This window comes from Coturnix japonica, chromosome 11 (genome assembly GCF_054131305.1).
Source record: "Coturnix japonica strain WE chromosome 11, WE-NBRP24, whole genome shotgun sequence".
Taxonomy (NCBI): Eukaryota; Metazoa; Chordata; class Aves; order Galliformes; family Phasianidae; genus Coturnix; species Coturnix japonica.
Window position 1 is genome coordinate 15,051,233 of NC_140673.1, and position 15,482 is coordinate 15,066,714.

General features: G+C 40.6%; 1 protein-coding gene across 5 annotated transcripts in view; it reads right to left on the reverse strand.

The window, feature by feature from the left end:
* LRRC8D (leucine rich repeat containing 8 VRAC subunit D) overlaps nucleotides 1–15,482 on the reverse strand; it is a 45,589-nt gene that overhangs the window by 7,848 nt on the left and 22,259 nt on the right. The window contains exon 1 of one of the 5 annotated variants that reach the window (XM_085511402.1): nucleotides 15,051–15,147. The exons of the other annotated variants lie outside the window; for them this stretch is intronic. The gene's annotated coding sequence lies outside the window, so the exon portion shown is untranslated. Of the gene's footprint in view, nucleotides 1–15,050; nucleotides 15,148–15,482 lie in introns of those variants that run through there. 5 annotated transcript variants of the gene reach the window in all.

Below are 15,482 nucleotides of genomic sequence, written 5' to 3' on the forward strand. Positions count from 1 at the left end.
CTCTAAGTGCAACTGCTTCTTACCTACTAAGGAGGAAAAACATAAATTCTCAAAGCAGAGAAATGCTATCCACCTTTCCACTGCTAAAATGAGATTGAGCTCTAAAACTAAAACCACCTTGTTTAGTTTGTATTACAGAAAGAAGCAACTGCAGTGAGAGCTAACCATCAAAATACAATTGTTCTAAGCTACTTGCTACGCAAAATCAGCAAGGGTGGCAATGAAGTTCATAAATCACGCTTTCATTAAACATAAGGAAAAGCAAAAATAGAACTCAGAATGTGATTAACCTATTGAATTTTTCTAACTTATTTCAGAGTATAAAATCTGAAATACAAAGTGAACGTATTGGGGTTATTTCCTAAAAAATATTTCAACCTAAACACAGAAATTAGAGGAAAAGGAAGCAGCAGATTGGTATGTCACTCTAATGTTTATCCACATCCTACTTCTTCCTGTGCTTACTGATAAAACTTCATCTCTCTGACCCTGTAATTCACTGGCCCTCCCGCTTTAAGAGCATCTTTAAAGTTAAAGCAAATTCAAAGTTAAAACAAACAAATAAAAACAGAATCACAGCACATTTCACTCTCAGGTTCCCAAGACTCTGAACAAGAGCACTTTGTCTCAAGAAACAAGATTCTTGAATGAGCTTTGTCACCGCGACTGGTCAAGAATTCAAGAATAATAATAAGAAATAAATAAATAACAAAACAAAACCAACACGCTTCTAGTTATAAAGAAAAAAATAGTGCCCTGTCCAAAATCATTTGCTTCCTTCCCACAGGAAATCTTAGAGAAGAAAAGTTTTCCCATAACTGAAAGGCTTTGCTTTCATGCTTTTGATCAAGTCACCATAGAGCTCTACTTATTTCCTCTGTATATTTTACTCTCTTCCTACCAACCATTCCTACTTCCTTTGCTTTTCTACTTCTGCAGTATCCTACAAAGACAGCTGGGCCTGGATGTGCCACAAACACAGTATGAACTGCCTCCAGCCAGCGGCAGCGAGCACCAGCAGATCCACAGACAAGCTGCAACCACTGCCACCATGGCACCATCCTGTCTGTTCGTCTCACAGAGACAAGTGGAAGGAGCCCCAGAGTCTTCATAATGTAATGCCTCACACAAAGAACTAAATGAATGTATCCTGCACATACAGCATCTGCCCTGGTTATCTATTTTATACTTCAGGCTATGCAAATTGCTATGGGAAGAGTTACATGACTTAAAACTAACAGCGCTTCAACCCAAAGGTAGAACTTCAGAGATGGTGTACCACCACACGATGCTCTGTGTGCATCATTAGTGATAACTGAATAAAGAGAATGCAATAAAAGGCAAAGGAGGTTCCCAGCAACAGAACAAGAATTTCACAATGCATTTTAAATGTGTAAAATGTATACACTCACACATATGGAAAAATAGGCTGCTGTTATTTGATAGTCGCATGATTAAGGAGGAGGACGGATTAGCACCATTCAACACATGGAGAAATAAAAGAACAAGAAAAACCACCACCAACACATCCCCTCCACTTCTTCACCCCACTGTCCAAATTGCACAATTATAATTTTGGACTTTGACTGAAACAGAATATATCATCTGTCTGATATAGACTGTAAATCATTTCCCCAACTGGAAATTGTCATCTTTACGTAAAATATTGACCAGATCAACAGTTATTCGGTAAATGAACAAGTAACAAAACACGATTCCTCTCAGGCTGCACATACACATTAGGCCTCAATACGCTGGAGACAGAAATAAGATTCTCACTTTAGAGAACTAGTTTCAAATTAGTACCCATTTACAAAAATATGATTCATTTTGTTGTGGGTTTTTTTGTTTTTTTTTGTTTTAAATCTTCAAAAATTCTGCCCATCGAAGCTGGTTGTATAACACTCTAACCTACTTTTGGATGCTGCTATTTAAGTGTTTATACTCAATCTTCCTTGTTTATCAGCTCTTTGGAAGTCTAGTGCTATACATCACTCCTACACAGATGGTTTTGTAATCAATGTGGTATTTGAAAAGCAGTATTACCAGCCATAATTTCCCTAACAATAAACTCTCAAATCATACCTCAGTCTTTCCTCATTACCAATCACCAGGTCTGTTTAAGGATGACTTTCAAGACAGAAGTCCAACACTGCACTGCTGAGTAGTTCCTAAAAGCACCCAAAGGCCATTAACACAATTAAGTTGGCAATTGCCACGTATGAGTTCCGTTTCCACAGAGCACATAAAATGAACCACTTCCCACTCAGCCTGCTGTGCTATTCCTGAACAGGTCTTCTAAGAGAGGAGTTGCTTTTACCAAAAGTGCAAGCTTACATTTTGAGTCACATTTATCTCAAGGCTTCTGGATGCAGATGAGGGGCTCTGCCTCTTCAGAATATGATTAGTCAGTTGCCGACCTTGAAAAGCTCAGAGAGATCCCAAGGTGAACGTCCAGCAACACTGAGCTCCTTGCTCACGTGTTAGTAGCATCAGAAACCACAAAGGCTCTGAGAGAGGAGCCGGGAAAAGGAAATGAGCAGATAATAAGAGTGGTCCACAAGCATCCCTCTGCATAGCCTCAACAAGTTGGTATACAGCTCAGGTCTGACAATTACATGTACTCTTACCATTCTATAGCAAATCACCTAGCAGGGCAACAGGCAGGAATCCAGAACTGTCCAACGAAGGTTGGACCCAGCAGGAACTTATGCTTCTCATGTCTGCAAGCAACAGTCCTTGAGCGCACAGAACTTTGATGGATAATTTCTTCCCTAATGGAGAACATGAATTCTCTGCAGTATACAGTTCTCTATAGAAACTCTAGAGCAGAGTAACAAATGGGCCTTGAGGATGAAGGCAAAACTATGCCTTAGCATAGCTGCATACACCCACACCAAACCTAGCTTGCAGCTAGTAGCACCACTGCTCACATGATACCAGGAATTCAACAAGATGCAAAATCAAAAAGGACATTTGGTAATTCCACCCTCCTTTTACCTAAGGCTGATACATCACCAGTGATGGAGACAGTGACAGATAGGCAGGGATCAAACTTGAAAAAGCATTTTCTCTTTTACCTAAAAACAAGAACAGTGAGCAGATGCTTCCAATCTCAGTTCACAAATTCTTAACACGTAGCCAAGCTAGTAATCCCAACAAGACAGCTTAACTTGTGCACACAAAACCCACAGTTTAACAAAAAGCACTTCTATTCAAATGCAATTCAAAGTTTTGATTTAACCTGTGCCAATATGGACATAAAACGTAACAATTACACAACACAGACCAGAACGGCTGCTTGCACTTCAGTGTTAAATGTTTAATTCCTTTGTCCTTTCAAAATCTGCTGTCCTCATATCTTGTCAGTGACGTTTCTGCAGTTTTCCCGACAACCATCAGAAGCGCAGGAACACAGCAAACATCTGGTGCTTCTACTGGCCAGAGCACATTGGGAATTTATCAAGATGCAGAAGCAAACTACACCAAAATAAAAGCACATCTTGTGATTCCAGCCCCTACAGACAACTTTCACTCACAAAAAAAATCATTACAAGAATTGGGAGGGAAAGAGACAAAAATTATAATGAAATCTTAATTTTAGCTTATAAATCTGAAAGACAAAACAAATCAATACATTAAATTTGCTTTTCCATATGTATGTCCTTGTGGCTACAAAGATTGTTATATAAAATTGCTCGATGTCAGGTAGAAACAGCACTCTGTGACTCATGCAATTCCTCTGAAAAATATTCTTTTCTGGTCTACAGCCACACACACTGCCAGTCTGTCTCATCTTGTTCTGGATTTCGCCAGGAACTGGGGCAACTTCAAAAGCTGCAAGAAATTAAACTTGGCATTGAGCTGCTCCTTTGGTGTTTTTAAGCCACAGCCTGTGAAGATACAAATCTTACTACAGAAGATATTAGTACTTTTAACTACACACCCAAAACTTACAGAGAGAAAGAGAAGGAACGCCTACCAAAGAAAACAAAATGCATCACTGATGTTCATGTTGCTGCAGGCTTTAAAAGCCCCTCTTCAGAGGGGAGCAACCCCTCCACTCTAACTCATAGCACTCCAGCGTCTAGATTTACTTCATTTCCAAACCACATTTCCATCAGAATGTAAGCAGGTTTACTGAGTAACTAACACCAGTTATTATGAATGAATACTTTCCTTCTTTTTACTTCTAATGGATGTGCCAGTGACCTTGCACTCGAACATTTACAACACCTTCACAGACATCCAGAGCCAAGAGCAGACAAAAAGTTCCTTTAACGAAAGCACAGAGTCCATTGTTGCCTACCTGAGCTAGTTCATCTCTGTAGACAGAAAAGCAAACACTGTGACTCTCACCAGTTTACATATTAAACAAAACTTTCATATATGATTTGCACACACATGAAATACTGTAGTTAAAGTGCCCACACTGGCACTTTCTATTAGCAAGAATTTATGTAGGAGAAGGTCACACTTAAATTAAACTAAAAAAAAAAAAAAAAGAAACAAAGGCAAATTAAAACACATGGACACAAAAGCACTCAGGAACACAAAAAGCTGCACGTAACACCAGTCTCCTACTCGCATATCAGAGTTCCTCAGTTCCTGCCAAGATCTGTGCGAAGGTGTGCCAGCTCAGCTGAGAACCAGGATACAAAAGCACATTTAACAGGACAAAATACAAACTATGCTAACACTTAAACATCACGCAGCTTCTTTTCTCCCCTGGGAGAAGCGACTTCCTCACTCAAGCCCAGGAGTAGCTGTAAAGCCACGTCACACTAAGTACTCTGGACAACCACTGAGCAGCCTCTGACCCTGCTCCCCCCACACTGCAGCCCCCATCCGATCCCCCAGGCAGACACCCGACAGCAGCAGATAGGCTGCTCCATCCCTACCTGCTCTCTATCAAGCAAATAAATCTTCTGTGCTTCAGACGTACCGGTCAGATGGGTAACAACGGTGATTTCTTGTGTAAGAACTTTAACAAGAGATGAATTGTGACTTATTAATGTCTCCACATTCCTGCCAAGCTTCCAATAGCTGAAACTTCAGTGCTTTCATGCCAGGACAAAATGCCTTCAGCTCCATTTATCCTCCTAGAGATTTAAGATTACTATATTTCTTTTCCCTCGACTAAACTTAAGCTCCTTTCTGTAAGAGGTAAGCTATTTACTTAAGTCCATTTAGTCCCATAATTGTTTGGTTCAGGGTGTGTACTTCAGTCTCGGTACTTGAATATAAAAATAAGAATTACACTACCACACATCACCTGGAGGCTGTCACTTTGAAATTTTGCTAATGGATTCAGAACACCTCCTTTCTTCTTATGCTGGATTTTCTTCAAATCCCATTCAAAACATTGCCTTAAACACAGAAATAAAAGTTTCAAAGGACACGTAGACTGTCTTTCTTGAGGCAGCAGCATACCCACAAGCAAGCTTCCAGCTCTGCAAAAGGGCTTAGTAAAGCTCAATTGTGTTGTCTGCTGCCAATCACCAGCACCAACATACCCAATTCAGCCTCCAATTTAAATATTTACTATTGCTAAGTTTATATTATGGTTTGACCCAAATGCTCCAGCTGGAATTGTAACCTCTGCACCGAGGGCTCTCCAGCAGCGAGTGGGCAGACAACCCTTGCCCCAGAAGTCTTACAATCTAAAAGCGATTATTTGTTAGGCGATGACAAGCATGTTCAAGGCTGTAAAATTCAAAGCAAGAAAACAAAAACCGCCAGGCTTCCAGAAAAAAAAAAAAAAAAAAAAGGAATAACAATGTTATTAAAAATAAAGGCAAACTTAATATTTAATGCACTATCTTTGAAAAGGATTAACGTCATTATCCAGACAAACCTGTTTATAGTTACAATTTTCCTCTATACTTAGCCACCCTCCTTTCTACTGGTTTGAAGATGATGCTATCTCAAGAAAAAGGCATTAAGTGTAAAAATTCTTGAAACCTACCTTTTTCAGTCGCTTCTGCCGTATCAAGGACAACAAAACTTTGAGTACGTACTTCAGTTAAACAGCAGAAAGGAGAAACGTGACTCTAGCCAGTCTCTGAGTATATCTTACTCCTGCTCCAGCCCCACATCCAGCTACCTGCTCAGCCCAGCACAAGTGAAAGCACCAAGTACATGCCTCCTGGAAAAGATGCCCCACCACAACTCCCGCTTCTTTTCCTGTCCTTAGCACACCCATGACCATACATGCACAATAACATTGGCAGCCGCCTTCAAAACTATCCAGTCACACAGCATCCTATCGACCGACTCCTACAACCGATGTGTAAGCGGGCTGGCTGACCAAATGGGCAACTAATCAGGTCACTACTGTAGCTCTTCATTTTCTGCAGGCAATGCTTTCCCCTTGCCCCAGGTGCTCAACTCCTGAACTAGTTTTGGGCAAATTACTCATCCTTTATAGCAGCACAACTGCTGCTCCCCAGCTGTTCTTGAAATAAAAGCAAAGTAGTCCTCTTGCTGGAGGAAAACACATTAGCCAGGTTTTTGTTGTTGCCACTGTTTCCATACACAGCCCAAGGCAACTTTCTCAGTGAGCCCAGAAGGCTCTGAGCAAGCTTGAGTACACAGCAAGGCAAGCTCATCATACAGTTAGATTCACACTGAGCTGGGAGAAAGATTCTCTTCCTGCAACTATCAGGAGACACACAGGGGTTACTTCAGCACCCTGTTTGCATCTGAATCAATAACTCAGCAAAAAGTAAACTCCAAATGGCCACAAAGTGCCCAGACAGTGAACTCAATCACATCATTCAAGTAGTCTTAGATATCACCAGATCTATTTCTTATGTTTGACTGGCACTTTTTAAACATGAATTTAGTGAAGAATAACAGGACAACCAGCCAGTTGCTTTACTTGTATGTTCCTGCTATCTCCTCTTGTACACCCAGATGGCTGCCTGTGAGTGTAGGTATTCTGCAATAATAAACATATGACTACATTCCTATAACCATCAGTTGAGAGCTTAGGATTTGTCATGACCAAACCAAACCATGAACAAAACCATCCATTTCATGTATATCACAGTTCTGCAACAATTTGTCTTTGACCAAGAATACAGATATCTTTTTTTTTTCCATATGTATGCATGTATATATATACACATACACACACAGGCTGCTCTAAAAGTTATGCCTCCTATTTATTTCCACGGAAACTAGTACAAAGAGCACAACAACATTATTTGATAGAACAAATTCTCAGTTACAAGACATTATTTTTCAGCATAGTCACCACCATTAACTATGCACCTTTGCCAGTAATGAACAAGAGGTTGCATGCCATGCTCGTAAAAATCTGCACCAGCGGAAGTGACCCATTGTTTCACAGCTGCTATGACAGCATTGTTGCTGAGAAAATGTTGCCCACACAGTCTATCCTCCATCAGCCTGATCAGACAGAAGCCAGAGGGCACCAAATCCAGACTATATGGTGGGTGTGGTAGGACAGTCCAGACAAGACAGGCAATGTGCTCTATGGTCTTCAAACTGATACGAAGCCCGGCATTACTGTGATGCAAAGAAAAGGTTGTCTTCTTATCCAGCCTGACACTGGAAGTTTGAACCTTCAGCTTGGTCAGTATTGTGATGCAGCAGTCAGAGATGATGGTTTATCCAAGTTCCGGGAAATCCAGAAGGATCACCCCTTTCCTGTCCCAAAAGACAGTACACATCACTTCACCCACTGAGACCTATGTCTCAAATTTTTTCTTCAATGGGGAATTCACACATCACCACTCCACAGATCGCCATTTTGACTCCCAGCTTGTAGTGATGATATCATATCTCAGTAACAGTAACGGTGCAATCCAAGAAACTGTCACATTCAACTTCACATTGGTTCAATATGGCCTGTCAAACTTGCACACAGTATTCTTCCTGTTTCTGTGTGAGCACTAGTAGGACCCACCTAGCGCAAACTTTGCAAGTATTCCAATGTTGGAACTACTGTTTTCAGTGCATGGAAGCTCCATACACAGGTACCTGGTTGTAACCTGCTGATTCACACAGATAAGCTCATCAAGATGCTCTTCATTTTGTAGTGTGACAGCTATGCACAGCCACCCAGAACACGGCTTGTCTTTCACACTGTTGCCACCACTGCTGAAAGGCAACACTCACTGCCTCACTGCACTCACATTCACTGGTCTCCATAAACATTCAGTAAGCATCAAGGAATGTCAGTGGGTACCATTTTTCCCACACAGAGGAACTCAATTACATACCTTTTTTTCATATGCATTTCCATGTTAGACACCATTTTGTCAAAGGATCCCCCTGCTGCCATCTGTCCCATGGTAACAACATGCAGTGTGATACTGGCAAGAAGGTCCAATCTCTACTGCAAGCTGAAGGGGTTTTTTGCACATGGACACAGCCACATTCACAGTGAACTGATTCTGGACCACAGAATTCCTTTTCAGGAATTCCAAAGTTGTATTTTGTTCACCACATATAAGCAGGCACGGTATGGCTGCTAAACTTGGTTTGAAGTAGAGAAAGGGAAAAGCCAGTACAACAGCTGGTTATCAGTCAGACAAGCATCTTTCTTTAAGTTTAGTGCAAAGTCAAAGCCTTGTCCCAAAATAGGCCTACTGGTTTGCTGCTTTGCTTGCTCCGACATGAGAGCCAGAGTTACTGCTGGGTTAAAATATCCTTTATGTAACAGACCTTTATGGCAAACACTCTTCCTGACTCACTAGGGGCGTCTTCTCTCTGTCTCATCATACCAAGCATCAGATGCCATTACCTTTCACAATAATGGTATTGTATGTTTTGTGCTCCTTATCCTACCTTTTTATGTAGGGCTCAGCCCTGGGTCTTAATGAGAGTTCCTTCATAAACAAACCAAAAACTATACGTTTTAGACAAACACCTGCACTCTGCTAGTACTTAATACTTAGACTGTATAAGATACAATTTCCTATTCCGTATCGAGGCCTTACATTGTGCAATCCAAGTATCCTGCCTCCAAAAGATTACAGCCAAAAAGTTCAGTTGAATTGCGCCAGATTTCACACTGTATAACATGTCAGGACAATTGAGGGAAGCAGTAGTTTCAAGCTTGACCAACCGTAACAGGAAGAACCTTTAAGTCTATGCCATGGGCTAGAAACAGAATCCTTTTATCTTCTCTATTAGCAACATTTTGTCCACCCAAAAAGTCACGAATTAAGACATTCAAAAAGAGTTTAAAAGTGTTAGCAGTGTGCTGGAATTACTCCTTATCATGTGACTCTGTTTCATGGAGCGATTTAAGCGAAGATTTCACTGCAGGACATAACCTAGTAGAAAATTTTGCTACTTACATACACGCACACATTTTACAGCTAGGAACTCAGATCAGTATGTTCCCTGCGGTTCAAAAGTAAGCCTGCAACAGTGCTCACTCACCCCATCCACTTCAGAACCATTTATATCTAGCTATTTGAGACGCTGCATATATTTTTCAGCAGCAGAAGGGCCTCATGGGCTGCAGTCATGCTTTCCAAGTAGGTTTCCATGTTTGCTTAATCTGGGAATAAGAGCTCTCAGCCCTCACCATAGACTTACATGCTGAAGCAGGCCACATTCACTTACACTTGTTTTGTCAAATTAAGATAGATTGTAATAAAGCTTTACTGCCATCCCTATAATGATATATATACAATTGGCTGTATACATACAAAAAAAAAAAAAAAAAAAACAAAATGAGTAATCGTGAAGTGGCTTTAAAAAACAACAAAACCCCCACCAAAAGTCAGAACTCTCATGGAAGTAAATGCCAACAAACTTAGACTACAGGATCTTAGTTATATAAATAAGAGTAATAATGCTATTGTGAGTCATTTATTAAGTAATCTTTACTGTCTTCAGTCAGCAAACACAAAAAGAAATGTGATGATGGCACATTTGAAATTAGCCAGTTACATACAATGTCCTCTTTCTTCTGAGTTGCTGCTTGTGAATAGCTGCAATTTGAACAGAGGTCTGAATAAAAATCCCTCTACCCCCTCACTGTATAACACATAATCAAAATGAAAGTTTCATTGCAATGAGCAAAAGCATAGGCTTAACATGAAAAATTCAAACTTGCACTTAAGCTTTATGATTAGCAGCCCTATAACTCTATCTAGGAAGGCAAAGGTCAGCAAGGGACCATCAGTGTGAACTCAGATTCTCCTGTTACACCAATGCTATAGCCACCAGCCTGCCCTGAGACATCTGTCACTGTCAAAACCACAACAGGCCACAGGCTGGATCCTCCAGCTACGAGACAAGGTCTCCCAGCCAAACGTAACACCATCTCACCGATCAACACAGGCCAAACTATTTCTTCTTAGTAATTTAAGTCACTGAAAATCACATGGTATAAACTATGAATTACCACAACTGTGTACTAGAAACCAACGTGGCCAACATATATAGTAGCAAAGTACATTTATTTCTCTATAAATTAAAGGCAAAGGATTTCTAGTTTTCTTTCTTATACTACACAAAAGCAGAATGCCAGAAGCATGTTCCTTGGTAGAAGCCCAAAGTCCACTTAAAAGTCTCAGTTTTCAAGATGTCTTAAGACTACATAACTTATTTCATTACTTCCTGCTCACAAACAAAATACAAAAGCAACTTCAGCTTCCTCTGTGATCTCCTTCAACTCTTGGAACTCCTGTGGGCAGACAAGAACATCAAGAACTATGAATACCACTAATCTTTGGCATTAACTGAAGATCTTGAATTTACAATTTACAATTACACTATAAAATACACGCACACACAAAAGTCTCTTGGATCCAGCCATCTTTCCACAGTTAGCAAATGATGCAGTTTATGCAGTCATCACAGTCCAGATCAGACCAGTGACACTGTAAGACATCACGCAAGCAATACAATAGCATGTACTGAACAACTACTGAAAACCCATTTAACAAATAAAATCCATCTCATAAAAAAAATCCCACAGGAGTCTTTTGCTCCAACATATCATTTGTGCTTCAGACTTGGCATTTCAAAATATTTAGAGTTTTCTACAACAAAGAATTTAACTTGTGTCAGAGTGACCGTACACAGGGAGAAACGCAGCCTTCATATAAGTTCTACAAAACATCACACTCAGCCTGTGATTCTTGATGCTGCTTTTCAGAGCATCTATGACTTTAACATTTCAAAGTTCCGGCTTCTCTACTTGATTGCATTGCCAGAGGAATACTATTCAATGCTAGACAGGCAGTGTAAGTAGGTATCACTACTAGGCTGTTTATTTCATCCTTGCACACAGTGTCAAAGCAAAGTCCTCTCACAGATCCCATATCTGGGCCAGGAATGGCATGACCATAAAATAACCATTCCTACCTGAGAGGATCAAGAGGCTGGAGAGTTTGATATCCTGCATTTATTGAAATTTTAAACCTTAGAAGGCATTATGCCTGTGCCTATACATGCCTGCCAAGGTTTTCTGCCCATTAGTAGCTCCCAGATGCAATTGTCATAAACAAAGCTATGGTTTGTGCATGTGCGTGCCTGCATGTACCCTTTGGAGGAAAAATAAAGGAAAAAAAAAAAAAAGAAAAAAAAAAAGAAAAAAAAAAAAAAGTAGAGCAATGAAGCTGGAAACATTTGTAACTCCTTTTAAGAAAAGACAGAAGCTTTCACCGAAGCAAATGTAGGAGGCAGCTAATAATGGAAACTGGAGACTTTTGCTTATCAAAAACCACAGCCAGACCTTCTTCCTTCCACATCTTAAATCTTGTTGCTTTACTCCCTTTCCTTCATTCACTTGTAAAGACATCAATCTCCAAAATAAAGACTGTGCATTTTTTCTGTAGATCAATTACTTTAAATACAATGGAGTGACATTGCACAGAACTATCACCAAAAAGCTGAATGCTCAGAACCAGTTTGTTACTCTGACGCATGTATCCTGTTTGTGTATCAGCATCTGTGCACTGCAATCAGAAGCACAATGACATATTTCATGCAGGGTGAGTTCTGCCTTTATCACCAGCTTCTCTTCTACACACACCCTCAATGCTCCTGAATCCAACATTATGCTCTTTCTCATATTAAATTTAGAAACAGGTCTCTGAATCACCAGTTCCTGTTGTTGGAAGTAGGTAGAAACAGATGTTACAGCAAAATAAGTTTCCTAGTAAACAGTTATAAAATAATCTGTCCACTATGTCAGACCCCACAGTTGCCAATTGTTTTTAAACCTTAAAACAATAATTTACAAAATCACATTATTCATAGAAATTCACAAACAATTTCATTCGCTCAGATCTCTAATCCTTTCTAGGATCAAATTAACTCCTACCCATAATAATATAATGTGGCAGAGAGGTCCAGAGGTTAACCATGCGTCATAGAGAAAACTTGGAACAAAACAAAACAAAAAAAAATCTGTTGTCTATAATCTCATTACTCCAACGCCTCCCACTACACATACTCCATTCATTCTACTTGTGTCTGTCAGTCCTCTTCAACAGGAGGAGCAGAAAGATCAGACAGATTTTCTCACAAGAGCAGCACAAAGATACCAAACCTGGTTATATGCAAGAAGGACCAGCTCCAGGTGCAGGAGAGCACGGTTCACACACTGTTGCTCAAAGGCTCATTCACCCTGCAGACAGGAATTCATTCGTAGCGTAAGAGTCCATAAGATGCCATACCACATGTTTAAGGAACATGGTCACTTTTGGACCACAGTTTATTCCAGGGCTCTCAGAACATCTAACAGAAGAGGCACCATCCACCCAATATGCTTCACATGTATTGATAGATCTATGCAATATATACTACCAAGCAATGCCAGCTGGCGCTTGGTTGTTTCAGCATATGAGGAACATCTTACTTATCAGGGTTGTTATAGTTCCATTTGTGAATTACTGAAGCCAAGAGAACAACAGAGACCACTGCACTCTTACTATTGCTGCATTTAGACCAGAAGACTAATTTAAACTGTACACCAAATCTTCGTGTGCTTAACATGACACTTCCACTGAATCACAGAATTGTAGAGGTTGGAAGAAACTCTGGAGATCACCTAGCTCCAATCCCCTGCTTTCCCAACAGGAAAGCATCCAGCTGGATTTTGCATATCTCTGGAGGAGACTAAACAACCTCCCTAGTCAGCCTCTTCCATCACTCTGTAAAAAGAAGCTGCTCCAACTCCAGAATCACACACAGCTCCAGCACTGCTCCCATCTCCTGTTGTCCATTGCTTCTACTCACTCACACAGCGCAAAGTCCTCTGAATAAACAGCCTTGTTCTCACTTACACCACTGCTTACAGCAGCAAGACCTGCTGGCTGTATCAGCACAGACCCCATCCCTGTCTCCAGACACATGATGAAAAGCTTCAGTAGAGTTTCACCTCATTTCAACCCCTTAAAACAGATTTCTGGAAGCATTCACATTTGATAATGATTCACCACTGGTGACTAACCGTTAAATGCCAGTTAGTCAGTTCTTAATTCATTTACTTCTGCAACAGCACATAGCACTGACGTGCCCGGACAGGAGCCTCAGAGGGGGACACTGAAGTCCGAGCCAGCTACCCCAGCTGTTGTTGATGAAGTGAACTACAGGTAGCAGAAGGAAGGAGGCAGGGAGCAGCAGTGGCCTTCAAGGGAAGGACCGTCTCCCTGCAGCTGCATCACATGCCTTTGGAAGGTGTAGCTGAATTACATCTCACGCAAATCCCTTTCCCAAGTCAGATGTGTTTTCCAGCATGTCACTAAGATGTGTTTCCCATGAACTGATATAGGCTGGCATTAGACTGTATAATGTTTTTGGGTTTTTTTGTTTTTTTTTAATCAACTCAACACTGCTTTAACTTTTCCAATACCTTAATGAGGATTAATGTCAGCCTGTCTGGAATACAGCTAACACAGATACCCCACCCTCCCCTTCTCTACTCTGACACCGTTAATTTTGAGACCCTCTGTGTCAACAGTTATTAAAAGATTGTTGTCTGCAGGCCAACAAACTTTCCAGTATGCTATTCTTAACAGCTGAGTTACAGCACTGCTGATTTAGATGCCTATCCCTAGAATATCAAATCCTTATGATGTTAAACTCATCTTCTGTTAGAGTGACAAGATATCACATTATGCACCTTCATAAATACAAAGGAGTATTAAAGGATATTTATGTTTTTTGCATAATCTGTTTCATTATCTTGCATTCAGCAAGTCACTAATTTGATGAGTCAACCAAAGTGGACAACACACACATACAGGCACTTCCTCACCAGCCTGAACAGGTTAAAAGCTTATGCACGCTACCAGCCATCTGCTGCTTTTCTGATGAGCAGTGCAAAAGGAACTGGCCTCAGTCCTATTCCCAGAGCAGTGCTACAACAGAAAATACTGCGTGGCAGCCTCAGTGGAGAAGAAAGGCAACACAAAGCACACACTGCGCGTAGATGAAATATTCCTCATCCACCCAAGGGAGACACCTTCTACCCTGGTTTGCACACACAGTGGGATTAAACCTTAGTACAGAACCAATCCTTAGCCTCTAGGACCTAGTATTTAATAGGGCAATAAAACTTAATATATTCAGCAAGGAAACCACAACATTTGGATTTGTAATTGCCACTATAGTAGGAAAAACACTCAGAACCTTTCAGTCTCCAGCATAACTTGATTTAAATAAACATGCTAACTATTCATATATCCAATAAATCCTAAAGCATGGCGACAATCTATTGAGATAATTTTGCACTGCAGCATGCATGGATTTCTCTATATAATCCAGAACCCCACATGACGCCTATAAGCATCTTCTTATAAGCATTCGGTCAGAGCAGAAATTCATTATGATTTTTAGCAAATGCCAATGCTCAGTGGCCAAAAAGGAAGAAAGCTAGGTACTGCTGCACAAACACCACAGCTTATTTTAACCAAAAATGACAAAGGAAAAACTCCTACAGTAATTTAGCCTTTTACCCTTCCTATTAAAGCAGCAGAAGGGAAGGTGAAGGAGGGGAAAAGAGACTGCAGCAGTACACTGATAAGCAAAATAGAAAGCCCTGTCCATACCTCCTGCAACAAATTACCCCGGCGTTAGGCAGCAAGCATTCAAAGCCATCAGTCTGCTCAGACAGCTTAGGCTGTGAAGCGCACACTCCCTGCACTGGATTCTACCTCCCCCTTTTCTCAGGCTTGAAGGCAAACAAAACTACACACATTGGCAAAAGCACAATACCAAAACGTTCAGCCTTTTTTTACTGTTCAGATATCTAAAAAACTTTCAGAGGGATTACAAGAATCTCAGGTCAGGCTGTGAGTCCAGGAGGGTTTTTACCTCTCCAGATTCCCCTATCTTTTTGTCCATCACCTCAGAAACTCTCACAGGAACCCAGCATTCTACTCACTAAGAAAGATTCAACACCAGAAGTTCCAACTGAAACTCTCAGTAATCACACAGTTAATGATGGTTTTAAGAAGTCATAACAATGTTTCAAAGGTCTG